Source organism: Lipotes vexillifer, unplaced genomic scaffold, assembly GCF_000442215.2.
Source record: "Lipotes vexillifer unplaced genomic scaffold, Lipotes_vexillifer_v1.1 scaffold728, whole genome shotgun sequence".
Lineage (NCBI taxonomy): Eukaryota > Metazoa > Chordata > Mammalia > Artiodactyla > Lipotidae > Lipotes > Lipotes vexillifer.
In genome coordinates, this window is record NW_006783590.1 from 87,099 (window position 1) to 99,480 (window position 12,382).

General features: G+C 42.2%; 1 protein-coding gene across 2 annotated transcripts in view; it reads left to right on the forward strand.

Moving 5' to 3' along the window:
- Positions 1–12,382, forward strand: part of RBFOX2 (RNA binding fox-1 homolog 2) — a 267,858-nt gene that overhangs the window by 16,128 nt on the left and 239,348 nt on the right. The gene's annotated exons all lie outside the window — the stretch shown is intronic.

The following is a 12,382-nucleotide window of genomic DNA, read 5'->3' on the forward strand; positions in this document are numbered from 1 at the left end:
GCAGGAATGGTGCTGTGAGTCTCTGTGGTGTTCTAGGACTCCAGGAATGTTCCCAAAGGCAGTTTGAGCGGCCTGGCCAGCACCTCGAGGCAAGTAGCACAATTTAGGACGCACCTCTTGCTTTAAAGGACATGGGTCTTAGGAAATCGTGGCCTACAGAGGAAGAAGCATCCACATTGACAATATGACGTGCAAACCCGAGGGATAGAAATGGCATTTTATTATGCCACCTCTTAACCTAAAACCCAGTTGAAGAATATATTGAGTCAGGTAGTGCTGGGCACAGTGATGACTAAGACTTGGACTTGCAGTGGGAAAGTGGATGTATGCACAGATAATTTTAATACAGTGTGATCATTTCTCTGATAGAGGCTTACACTGAGCATATGTCAAAGCCTGGTGCCCTGGTAACATACATTCTGTGTGCCACTCTATCAGAGCAGTTATCACACTGTATTAAAATATTGGGGTAAGAGGTGCCATTCTGGTATGACTGCCTAGGTTCAAATTCTGTCTCTACACCTACTTAGCTGTGTGTCCTTTGGGCAAGTCACTTATCTCCTCTGTGCTTCAGTTTTTCATCTGTAAAATGGGGATAATAATAGTTTCTCACAAGGTTGTTGTGAGTATTAGATGAGTTAATAGAGTAAATATAATGTGCTTAGAAGAGTACCAGGTCCACGGTAAGCGTATATAAGTGCTATCTGTTGTTACTGTGGTTGTTACAGTACCAAACAGGGGCACTGGAGACCATGGCAAACCCGTGACCAGTGGTGGTACAGAGGTCACCAATGTATTCACTTACTGTATTCACCGAAATACATTATTCTGTATTCATAATACTGTATTCATTACTGTATTCACCAAAAGACTTTTTGCAGTGACTGTGCCAGGTACTGCACGGAAGCCAATGAATGAAATGTTAACCGGCTATGTGACTGTGTACAATACGTGATGAGAGTCAATTATTTGTCAGGTGTGTAAGAGGAATATTGATGTGAGAGGCTTCAGTATCCCATGGCAGTTTCAGAGAAGGGATCTTGCTGTTGCTTTGGAGGCCCTTTAGCTTTCTTGACATTCTGATTATAGGTTATATATCTTACTTTAAGGTAGGACAGTACTTGACTATTTCAGATAGGTAGGTATCTTTCCTGTTTTTTAAAAACCTCTAGGAGAAGGCAAGTTAGATCAGAATCCATCCGTCAATCCATCTATCAGTCCTTTCTTTTTTTTTTTTTTAATTTTATTTATTTATTTATGGCTGTGGTGGGTCTTCGTTTCTGTGCGAGGGCTTTCTTTAGTTGTGGCAAACGGGGGCCACTCTTCACTGCAGTGCGTGGGCCTCTCACTATCGTGGCCTCTCTTGTTGAGGAGCACAGGCTCCAGACACGCAGGCTCAGTAGTTGTGGCTCACGGGCCCAGTTGCTCCACGGCATGTGGGATCTTCCCAGACCAGGGCTCGAACCCATGTCTCCTGCATCGGCAGGCAGACTCTCAACCACTGTGCCACCAGGGAAGCCCTATCAGTCCTTTCTTACTTTCCTGTCTCCTTCCTTCTCTCCAAGGGAAAAATGCTAATATTTAAATCACTTTCCTTGTTCTTTATATTAAAAGTAAACTTCTCATGTTGTACAAAAGGCCTTACCCTTTTGCTCAGTCATTCATTCATTTAATAACATTTGAATGTTTACGACATGCTAGATGCCAGGATTATGGAGTTAAAGGAGGTTCTTATGGAACCCGTGAGGCTTATTGGGGGAGGTTTCTGGAACAACTATACAGTAAAAGAAAAACTTGGTCGCACAGTGTATTATAAGGGTGTAGGTAGAGAAATAGGTACGTATATTGCTGGTGGGGTGAAAAGTCGCATAACTTCCACAAAGAGCTATTTAGCAATTAAATGTTAAAATGTAAAATACATATATTCTTTGACCCAGCAGTTCCATCTCTAGGAATTAATTCTACAGATACTTTTGTGTCTGTGTGTAAGAATATACAGTACAGAATTATTTGAAATAGCAGAAGGTTACTTGAAAAAAAATCCAAATGCTCTTTGACAGGAAATCTGTGAATTAAAATAAGGTACATTCTTAAAATGGAATATCATGCAGCCATTAAAAAGAATTAGACAGCTCTATATAAATGCATTTAGAAGACACTAAAATGCATTGTGTGAAAAGTCATGGTGCTGAAAAAAGTGTATAGTTTGTTACTATTTGTGTAATGAAAAAAGTATATATCCATATACTTAGTATCCATATACTTAGTACACATAGACTCTCTGTCAGGAAATGCAAGATTCTGGTAACATTGGTTGCCTCTTGGGAGGGGTATTGAGTGATGAAGGAATGGGTTATAGGTGAAGATTTAATTTTCACTGTATACCTTTTGTGCCTTTTGAATTTTGTATTACATGCATGTATTGTTTTAAAAATAAAATAGTTTATTAAAATTACATAGGAGGGACTTCCTTGGTGGTACAGTGGTTAAGAATCCGCCTGCCAATGCAGGGGACACGGGTTCGAGCCCTGGTCCGGGAAGATCCCACATGCCACGGAGCAACTAAGCCTGTGTGCCACAACTACTGAGCCCATGCTCCACACCTACTGAAGCCCACACGCCTAGAGCCCGTGCTCCACAACAAGAGAAGCCACCGCAAGGAGAAACCGGTGCACTGCAAAGAAGAGTAGCCCTGCTTGCCACAACTAGAGAAAGCCTGTGCACAGCAGTGAAGACCCAACACAGCCAAAAAAATAAAATTAAAAAAAAAATTACATAGGAATAAGTACAGGAGCTACTTTACTTATGATCCTTGAACTTGCTAATTTTCATAGAAAAATGAATAAAGTTACGTGTTAGAGCAAAAGTGCGAATTCTGCTTACCACAAGCAAAGAAAAAATAGTACTGGTGGTGCTACATGGTCATTTTAATTTTGTCTGTCACACTCTTTATTGGTATATAGGATGTTTCCAGTGCTTTTAACTATGTCTTATTATATTTATTATTTATTTTTGCGGTACGCGGGCCTCTCACTGTTGTGGCCTCTCCCGCTGCGGAGTACAGGCTCAGTGGCCATGGGTCACGGGCCCAGCCGCTCCGCGGCATGTGGAATCTTCCCGGACTGGGGCACGAACCCGTGTCCCTTGCATCGGCAGGCGGACTCTCAACCACTGCGCCACCAGGGAAGCCCTGTTATATTTATTTTTAACGGTCTTATTCAGTAAGGATAAAACCTGATTATAACGAAAATGCTGGTATGAAAAGGTGGATAAATGTAGAGATGAATAAAAATGGAGGTGATGTTAGGAAATGGTAAATGTTGTATATGTGTACGGGATGATTCATTCGACAACAGATGATGTAAAGGGCCAAGTGCAAATCAAAATGAGTTGACAAGAAACAAAACAAGTCAGAACCACTACCATAAGCCTCTCTAGTTTTCTTAAGAAATATCCCCTCACTAGAGGTGCACCCGTGGGTTCCTTGGATTTTTTTCACGTTGGAATTTTATGAACTAATGGACTTGGGAGCAGCCTTTCATTCCAGACATAACCTGATGGTAAATAAAGGAGCTTCTGTACCCTGATACGAGTGAGTACAGGGTTTCTATGGCAGCATAACAGAGGAATTCTTAGCCAGCCAGGATGGGCGCAGGGAGAGCATTCTGCAGAAGCCACTGGTGAGTACTAAGTGAGTGAGCAGGGCTTAGGCAGGTAAAGGAGAGGGAGGCGCAGGCCATCCGGGCAGGATAGGCAGAATGTCCAGGGATCAGGTATGAGAGGAACTTCATTGGGTCCGTGGGGAAGGTAGAGGATTTTCCCAAACTGCCTTTGGTAGTTAGTCCCTCCGCAGACAGCCATCCCCTTGCAGTCATGTACCGTTGTTCACGAAGCTGACTAGATGACGGTGATTGGATTATCCTACCACTCTTGGAGCATAACCTCATAGTGGTAGGGGAGTAGAGACACTGTCTTAGTTCATCCAAAAGAAAAAAAAAAGTAAGAGAGAACAAAGAAAACCTGTATTTGATTATGTTGTATATATGTAGATGTGCCTTCTAGCAGAATTACCTTTTTTTTTTCAGTTGTCTTCATCCTAGAAGAAGCTTTACTCTATTTGGAATCACAGTTTGAGTGCTGCATGGAAACAACTTGAACCTTATGTTCCATTTCATTATATTTATTTATTTATTTATTTATATTTATTTATTTTTTTGTGGTACGCGGGCCTCTCACTGTTGTGGCCTCTCCCATTGCGGAGCACAGGCTCCGGACGCGCAGGCTCAGCAGCCATGGCTCACGGGCCCAGCCGCTCCGCGACATGTGGGATCTTCCCAGACCAGGGCACGAACCCGTGTCCCCTGCATCGGCAGGCGGACTCCCAACCACTGCGCCACCAGGGAAGCCCCATTTCATTATATTTAAATTTACGTGAAGCACTTTCTACCACGCAGGCATGCATTTTGCTCTTCATAGCATGGAATACTGTAACAAAACGTTTTGTCCATCAGAGGCTTTCTAAACATTTTACGAGCGTTTAAGTGCTTAATCTCCACAGTGTGCAGGGTAGGTGGCAGGTAGTCAAGTGATATTTTTTTCACGATCTTGCATATTCGCATGTTTTGGTTGTTCATGCCTCTTAAGGAGAAAGTTTCCCCTTTGAAGCTGAAATACCCTATGCTTTGAATCCAGTCAAAGACAAATTATTCTGGAAAGCTTGAACCAGACCTGGTCAGATGCTTCTGAGTTATGAGAGAGGGATTGAAATAAACTTTTTCAGCTAAAAATAATTTTGCTCACAAGTTACCAAAAATGGCCGACTAGAAATGCTTTTAAGATACTTGTCTAAGCTACCATAAGCTGAAGGTCAAGAAAAAAGTTTAGATCACGTTTTGAGAAATGACTGGCTCTATTTTGCCAAAGCTTTTGCCAAGCTTCTTATTCCATAATTGCCCTGGGAGACAAAAACTGGTGGAAAGTGTTATGCCTGAGATTCACTGGGGACCTAGACGTTCTTCAAGTGGAACATGTAGGCTGCCTGTTTCTTCTGACAGTAAACTCATACTTCTGGGAGGCATTAGGGTTAGATGAAAATGAGACACTTAATTCTAAAGATATTGTACAATTACCTATGCTAATTAATTAATTAAAACCTATCTCCTGTTGCAGAGCAGTTCTTACTCTCAGGGAATAGTCTTCACAGAGGGCCAAGTGCTGGGTCTTTAGCACGTGGTACTGCCATTGATGCTCTGTTGTCCTGTTAAGGTACTTCTCTGCATCTCACTGAATAGTGGAATTAAGAATCACTCACAGTTATGGGCAGCACTTTCTATGTGCAGTATGATCAGTTGTCACTGGAGTTTATATTTATGCTTCATTCTAAAACCTCAGTGTACCTTACTGATTACGCAGAGGGTCCCTTTGCAGCAGCAGGTTGCACCACTGATTGCTGGTGGTAGCCTTGAGAAGGCATGTTGACTCTCCTTAAGGTTGCTTAGTATTGTAGAATAAAGTCTTGATTTAGAATAAAATTTAGAGCTTTTTTCCTCATAAAAATTGCTCTTTTAAATAGAGCTAATATAAAGCCATGATGTTTTTCCTTCCTAAATTTAACACATATTTATTGAGCCTCTAATGTGTATGAGGTAATGAGAAGGGAAATTGACCGAGCTCATGTCAGAGGACCTCTGTCTTCCTTCAGTTAGAGAAGAACAGTAGCCTGTAGGCAGGGTTGGTATTGACACTCTGAGATGGTGGAGAAATTTTAGAGGTAGGTGCTGTTCCAGTGTAATAAGCATTCATTAAAAAGTAGAATAGGGCTTCCCTGGTGGCGCAGTGGTTAAGAATCCACCTGCCAGTGCAGGGGACATGGGTTCGATCCCTGGTCCGGGAAGATCCCACATGCCACGGAGCAACTAAGCCCGTGAGCCACAGCTACTGAAGCCCACGTGCCTAGAGCCTGTGCTCCGCAACAAGAAGCCACTGCAATGAGAAGCCAGCATACTGCAATGAAGAGTAGCCCCCGCTCGCTGCAACTAGAGAAAGCTGGGTGCAGCAACAAAGACCCAACGCAGCCAAAGATAAATAAAAAAATAAAAACAAGTACAATAAAAGGATTGCTAAGTCTCAGTTAAGTGCCAGCTTGGATTGAGGTGGTCTTAGTGATTTCTTAACTTTATCAGACAGTACTCAGAAGCCCACAAGTGTAGCTAAGTGCACATTACCCTGGGCTGAGCATCAGTAAACTGGGACAGACAGCTTCAGGTGGAGGAAAGGGGTGGGAGAAGACAAAGGATAGGGAGCTTGTGACACGAGTTTGAGATCTTGATGTTAGAAGAGTTTAGGTAGTGATGATTCCTAAGGAATGGTAATCAAATGGATGATTGTGATAGAGGTCAAGTCCCCTGGAAATAAGTAGGTTGAAGAACTTGGAGGCTTTGGAAGGGTTGTCACCTGGAGGTTGAGGAAGTAGAATGATGTGTAAGCATTAACTCAGTGGTTCTCAACTGGGAGAGGTTTTGCCCCCCAGGGGATGTTTGGCAATGTCTGGAGACATCTTTGACTCTCCTAACTGGAGTTGCTGCTGGCTTCTAGTGGGTAGAAGCCAGGGATGCTGCTTTAACACTTGAAAATGCATGGGGCAGCTGCCTACAATGAAGGATGATCTGGCCCAGAATGTCAATAGCGCTGAGGTTGAGAAACCCTGCATTAACTTTAAGAGTTGTTGAGTAAAGGCAACAGAATATGATTATTTCTCTCCCCTTCCTCTCTGTTTCTTAAAACAGGGACCAGCTGTCAGGCAGAACTTTTTGACTTATTATAGGTGGCATACAGTTGTTACCCAATAAATGTTTGCTGAGTGACGAATGATATGAATTGATAGAAAAGCAGCAATGGGGAGCAGAAAGAATGCCAACTCCTAGCAACGGCCTTTAGGCTTTGGAAGACTGTGAGGTATACATATGGAAAAAATGAATTAATATTAGGATGCAGGAGAAGTATTGAGAGAGTGAAGAAGAAATCAAAGCTGTAGAGGTGTGGAAAGGGGAGCTACCAAGGGGCCCAGTTGAGCTGGTCGAAAGGCAAAGAAGGGGGTGAGAAGGAGCAAAGATTTTCGTTGTATGTAGGGTTCAAGAGTTCCGGGAGAGGTAGTTGGAGATGGGTCTTTTTTTTCTTTTTTTTTAAAAATACATTCATTTATTTATTTATTTTTGGCTGCGCTGGGTCTTTGTTGCTGTGTGCGGGCTTTCTCTAGTTGCGGCGAGTGGGGGCTACTCTTCGTTGTGGTGCCCGGGCTTCTCATTGCGGTGGCTTCTCTTGTTGCGGAGCATGGGCTCTAGGCGCACGGGCTTCAGTAGTTGTGGCATGTGGGCTCAGTAGTTGTGGTGCATGGGCTTAGTTGCTCTGTGGCATGTGGGATCTTCCCAGACCAGGGCTCGAACCCGTGTCCCCTGCATTGGCAGATGGATTCTTAACCACTGTGCCACTAGGGAAGTCCCAGGATGAATTTTCCGAGGAAAGTTATTGCAGGTTAGCAATCAGGAAGAACTTACTAATGTAGGAGCTTCTTAGAACTAGAAGAGCCCTAAAGTTCCTTTTGGAATGTTGGTGTGATGGAAACCTTAGTAGTTGCTGTTATGTTCTGGGAAAATTCGATACATGTGTATACATATAGATGTACATACATCTTTGTATACCTAAAGTCTCTTTGTTGCTTTTCCCTGAACAGAACATCTTGGAGGATATTTTGTTTCAGTTTGTACAGATCAACCTCATTCTTCTGAAATGACCACATAGTATTCCATAGTAAGTTTTTTTTTTGTTGTTGTTGTTGTTGATGTTTTTAAATCATGGTTTGTTTAAAAATTTCCTATTGCTGGACATTTAGGTTGTTTCCAGTCTTTTGTTACTAGAAGCAGTGCTGCTTATATATATGTTCTTGTATATGTAGGTAAGTATATGGGGACAGATTCTGAGAAGTGGAATTGTTGGGTCTCTAAGGGTATGTTCATTTAAACTTCTGATAGGTATTGCCAAGCAGCCTCCAAAAGTGTATACTTCTATGAACCACAAAGTAGAGTGATTTTTTCCTATCAGCTTGGCAAACTGTATGTTACCATACTTTGATTTTCACCAGTCCAGTAAGTGAAAACTGGTACAGTGATTTTTTGTATTTTTGAAAAAGGATCTGTTTTTTAAAAAATATGTTTAAAAATTACTTGTATTTCTTTGTCATGAACTGAGTTTTGAAAGAATTTTTTCTTTTGGTAAGAACTTTCAAAAATTAAGGAAATTAGCTCTTGTCATTCATGTTACAAAATTTCTCAGTTTGTCATTTGTCTTTTGAGTTTGTTTATAGTATATAAATGTATGTATATGTGTTTGTGTGTGTTTTAGAGCCAGATAAAAACATTTTAATGTAATCAAATATATAAGGTATTTATTTTTAAGCTTTTGGATCTTGTTTCTTTCTGAGAAAGGCCTTGTATACTGAGATTTAAAAATAATGTTCTGTGCTTTCTTTTAGTACTTTAACAGGAAAAGCTGGATTTTAGTTTTGGTTCTATCATTTATTAGTTTTGTGACATTGGGCAAATTATGTAACCTCCCAGAGCCTCAGTTTCCTAAACTGGGACAGTTTGATCAGATGATTTGTAACATTGTAAAGAACGTTGTAAAATTTCTTGTTTCCTTTTGAGTGGGGTTTACTTTTGTGTTGTGTGGGGATACGGAGTTGAGGCAAGCAAAGGGAAAGATGAAAAGAGGCAGGCAGGCGGACATGGAAGGAAGATGGGCAGAAGTACAAAGGAGGACGGAGAGAAACCAGGAGTGCCAATGAGAAACAAAAAACCCAGAGATGATAACAAAGGAAAACAGACACAAGGAAGGTAGATACCGAGAACTCTAGTGGGATGCATTTTTCCTATCACAGGAGGTCTAAGGCATTTTGGGCACTTTTGTTCATTCACTCTCCCTTCTTCCCTCCCTCCCTTTTTCCCCTTTCTTCCTCCTATCACTGCCTTTTTCCCTTCTTTCCTTTTTTTTTTTTTTAATGGTTGAAAAAAATTTCTTTTAAAGTTTTACTTATTTCTTGGCTGCGTTGGGTCTTCGTTGCTGCGCGCGGGCTTTCTCTAGTTGTGGCAAGCAGGGGCCACTCTTCATCGCGGTGCGTGGGCCTCTCACCATCGCGGCCTCTCTTGTTGCGGAGCACAGGCTCCAGACGCGCAGGCTCAGTAGTTGTGGCTCACGGGCCTAGTTGCTCCACAGCATGTGGGATCCTCCCAGACCAGGGCTCGAACCCGTGTCCCCTGCATTAGCAGGCAGATTCTCAACCACTGCGCCACCAGGGAAGCCCCATATATAGCATTTAAAGCCAAGTGCTTTGAACTTCTTGGACATAAGTTTCTGTTGGAGTTGTTATTATGCTGATTTATTATCTAGCAATCCCTTCCAGCTCTAAAATTCTGTGTTTAAATATAGTGTATGTATTTTAACATTGTTATAAGAACTATAACTTTTGCATTTCCTGTTTTTAGATCTTAAATATGTAAAATTAATAATGCATTCCCACATGTTTTATATTTCATGTCTGAGAAGTTCTTCCCATAATTTATGCCTTTAAGAAATCGAGTTTCTGTCTTTGGACACCCGTCTTCTGTGAAACCTTGAGCTGAGATGTTTTAACTTCTTCCCTGTCTGCTAAGTATGGGTAATTGTACCCATCCAACAATAAATAGTTAACCAAAATTCTTAAATGACAGATTCCTCTAAAGTATAGTGTTCAGTTATTTCCATCACTTATTTATTTATTTATTTTGTTGCGGTACGCAGACCTCTCACTGTTGTGGCCTCTCCCGTTGCGGAGCACAGGCTCCGGACACATAGGCTCAGTGGCCATGGCTCACGGGCCCAGCCGCTCCGCGGCATGTGGGATCTTCCCGGACCGGGGCACGAACCCGTGTCCCCTGCATCAGCAGGCGGACTCTCAACCACTGAGCCACCAGGGAAGCCCCTCACTTATTTTTAAAAAATCAATTCATACTTTGCCCTTAGACCCTAAGTGTGATTCTGTTTTCCTTGTTGCTTTGGTTGGGGGAAAAAAAAATCCTGTGGTTACTACCATGCACCCATTTGAGTTGAATACACTCTTACCTTTTAGATGGTGGTGATCTTCTCACAAACTGCTTTTTACCTTTTCAACCTCATGAACCTCCCAGAGCTGGCCTGGGACATGCTTATCTGTTGGCTTTTTCAGGTTACCCTGGAAAACAGATGACTAGACTTATTAAAATCATGCCTGACTCTCATGGCAGTGGCTGTCACTGTGGGCTACTTGGAAAGGAAGTTATTGTGGTGATCAGAAATACATACCGAAGGAGAAGGGGATGAAAATGTAAGTGGCTTTGGTTGCTTAGCTGTGTTACTGGTAGCTTGGCTTTTGGGGGATACAGAGGTCTCGATATCATCTTTCAGATTTGATCACAAGCTTTCTTCTTTTCCACTTCTGGAGGATGGCTTCTGTGGGAAAGAATCGCCTTCGTTGATTCCTCATTTTGTGCATTTTAGATCCAGTCTCTCCATTTCATCCCCACACTCATTTTATGTAAAGTGAAACCTAATCAAGAGGTGTCGTTTGAGGTTCTGCTCTTTGTGAGGTGGTGTGAGCAGGAAGAGGAAGATCCAGGGGGTGTTCTGTAAAGGGTTTCAATTCAGTTGTGTAGGTGATGTATAAACTCAGCCAAAATTAAATAACAGTTGAAGTTGATGGTGTCAAATATGGTAAAGGATCATGTACCTTGCTAATTTGTTGGTGAGAAAGACTATATTTATTATAAAATTGTACCACAGTTGTTTTTCTGGATTTGCTGTACACTTGGAAAGATAAAAACATAAAGGAGAATAAAAGGGGATCCAGAATGTAAGCTATGGCAACTGAAAAAGTTTTTATGACTTTTACATTTTTATATTAATTATTTTAATTTTAAACCTGGGAGGCCAAGGAAAAAGTTTCCTTTGGTCCTGGAAGCTGACGCAGACTTTACACTCCCTCCCCATCTCAGTTCCTTCCAATATTTACAGGATCTCCAATAGCTGGCTTCAGAAATTAGTTGCAAGAGGTCCTATGCATGATGTAATGTAGTAAATACTTAAAAAAATATTTGTGGAAGAAATAACTAAAGTTCTGTAGGGAGTCCGGAGAATGTATAGAGACATTTTGAGTCTTTGTAGCTACTTTAGAAACAGTGTTGCTGCTGGCAGGTGGGTAGCTGGGAGAGTTGAAGGGGCTTTGCATTGGCTTTTAAAAATCTCTTGAGGCATGTCCCTGGTGACACAGTGGTTACGAATCCACCTGCCAATGCAGGGGACACGGGTTCGAGCCCTGGTTCCGGAAGATCCCACATGCCGTGGAGCAACTAAGCCTGTGTGCCACAACTACTGAGCCCGTGTGCCACAACTACTGAGCCCGTGTGCCACAGCTACTGAAGCCCGCACACCTAGAGCTCATGCTCTGCAACAAGAGAAGCCACCGCAATGAGAAGCCTGTGCCCTGCAATGAAGAGTAGCCCCCACTCGCCGCAACTAGAGAGAAGGCCCGCGTGCAGCAGCAAAGACCCAATGCAGCCAAAAATAAATTAAATAAATAAATTAAAAAAAAATGTATCTTGAGACCTCTTCTGAAAGCAGCAGCTCTTCTGTTCTCATGGATGGTCTGCCTGGTGAGTTTAGACAACATGCAGTATTTCTATCATGTGAATGTCTAAAATGACTGAAGAATCCAAGACTGACCACCCTGGAGTGTGTATTGATCAAAACCATTTGAGCTGTAGGCACAGGGGTTTGAAGGATGGCTGGATGTACAGAGACCAGGTAGAAGAGGATGCTCAGGAGTTCCCTGTGTCTCATGACCAGAGCCAACTAATGATAGTTTAAATGTGTCAGATGCCAGTGAATCCCTATTGTTCCCTTACCTATTGAAGTCTGAGAAGTTCTCATTTAGGAAAGGTATCTGTTGTTACACTGCTCATTTTAGGGCAGTATCTGGACCAGGGGTCAGCTGCCTTTTCTTCAGGACCTCGAGGACTAATGTGTGAAGACCTGCATCCTTTTGGCTAGCAGCAAAGTGGATTAGAAGTCTAGAGGCTGGTTGCTTTCTAGTTTTGGAGGTTGAAGATGATTTGTCAAGATGCCAGGAAAGCCAGAGTGATGGCCCAGAGTCAGTAGTCTTGTTGGTATCATTTCAACCTTCCGAGATGAGTCCTTAATGGACACTGAGAGCCTTATACCCTGTGTAAGTGCCCTTCTTTGGGCACTTTTTCATTTTTCCTTAATCAACAGTGTTTATAACGTCATGATCATGTGAGGAGAGTGGAACTCCTCTTTC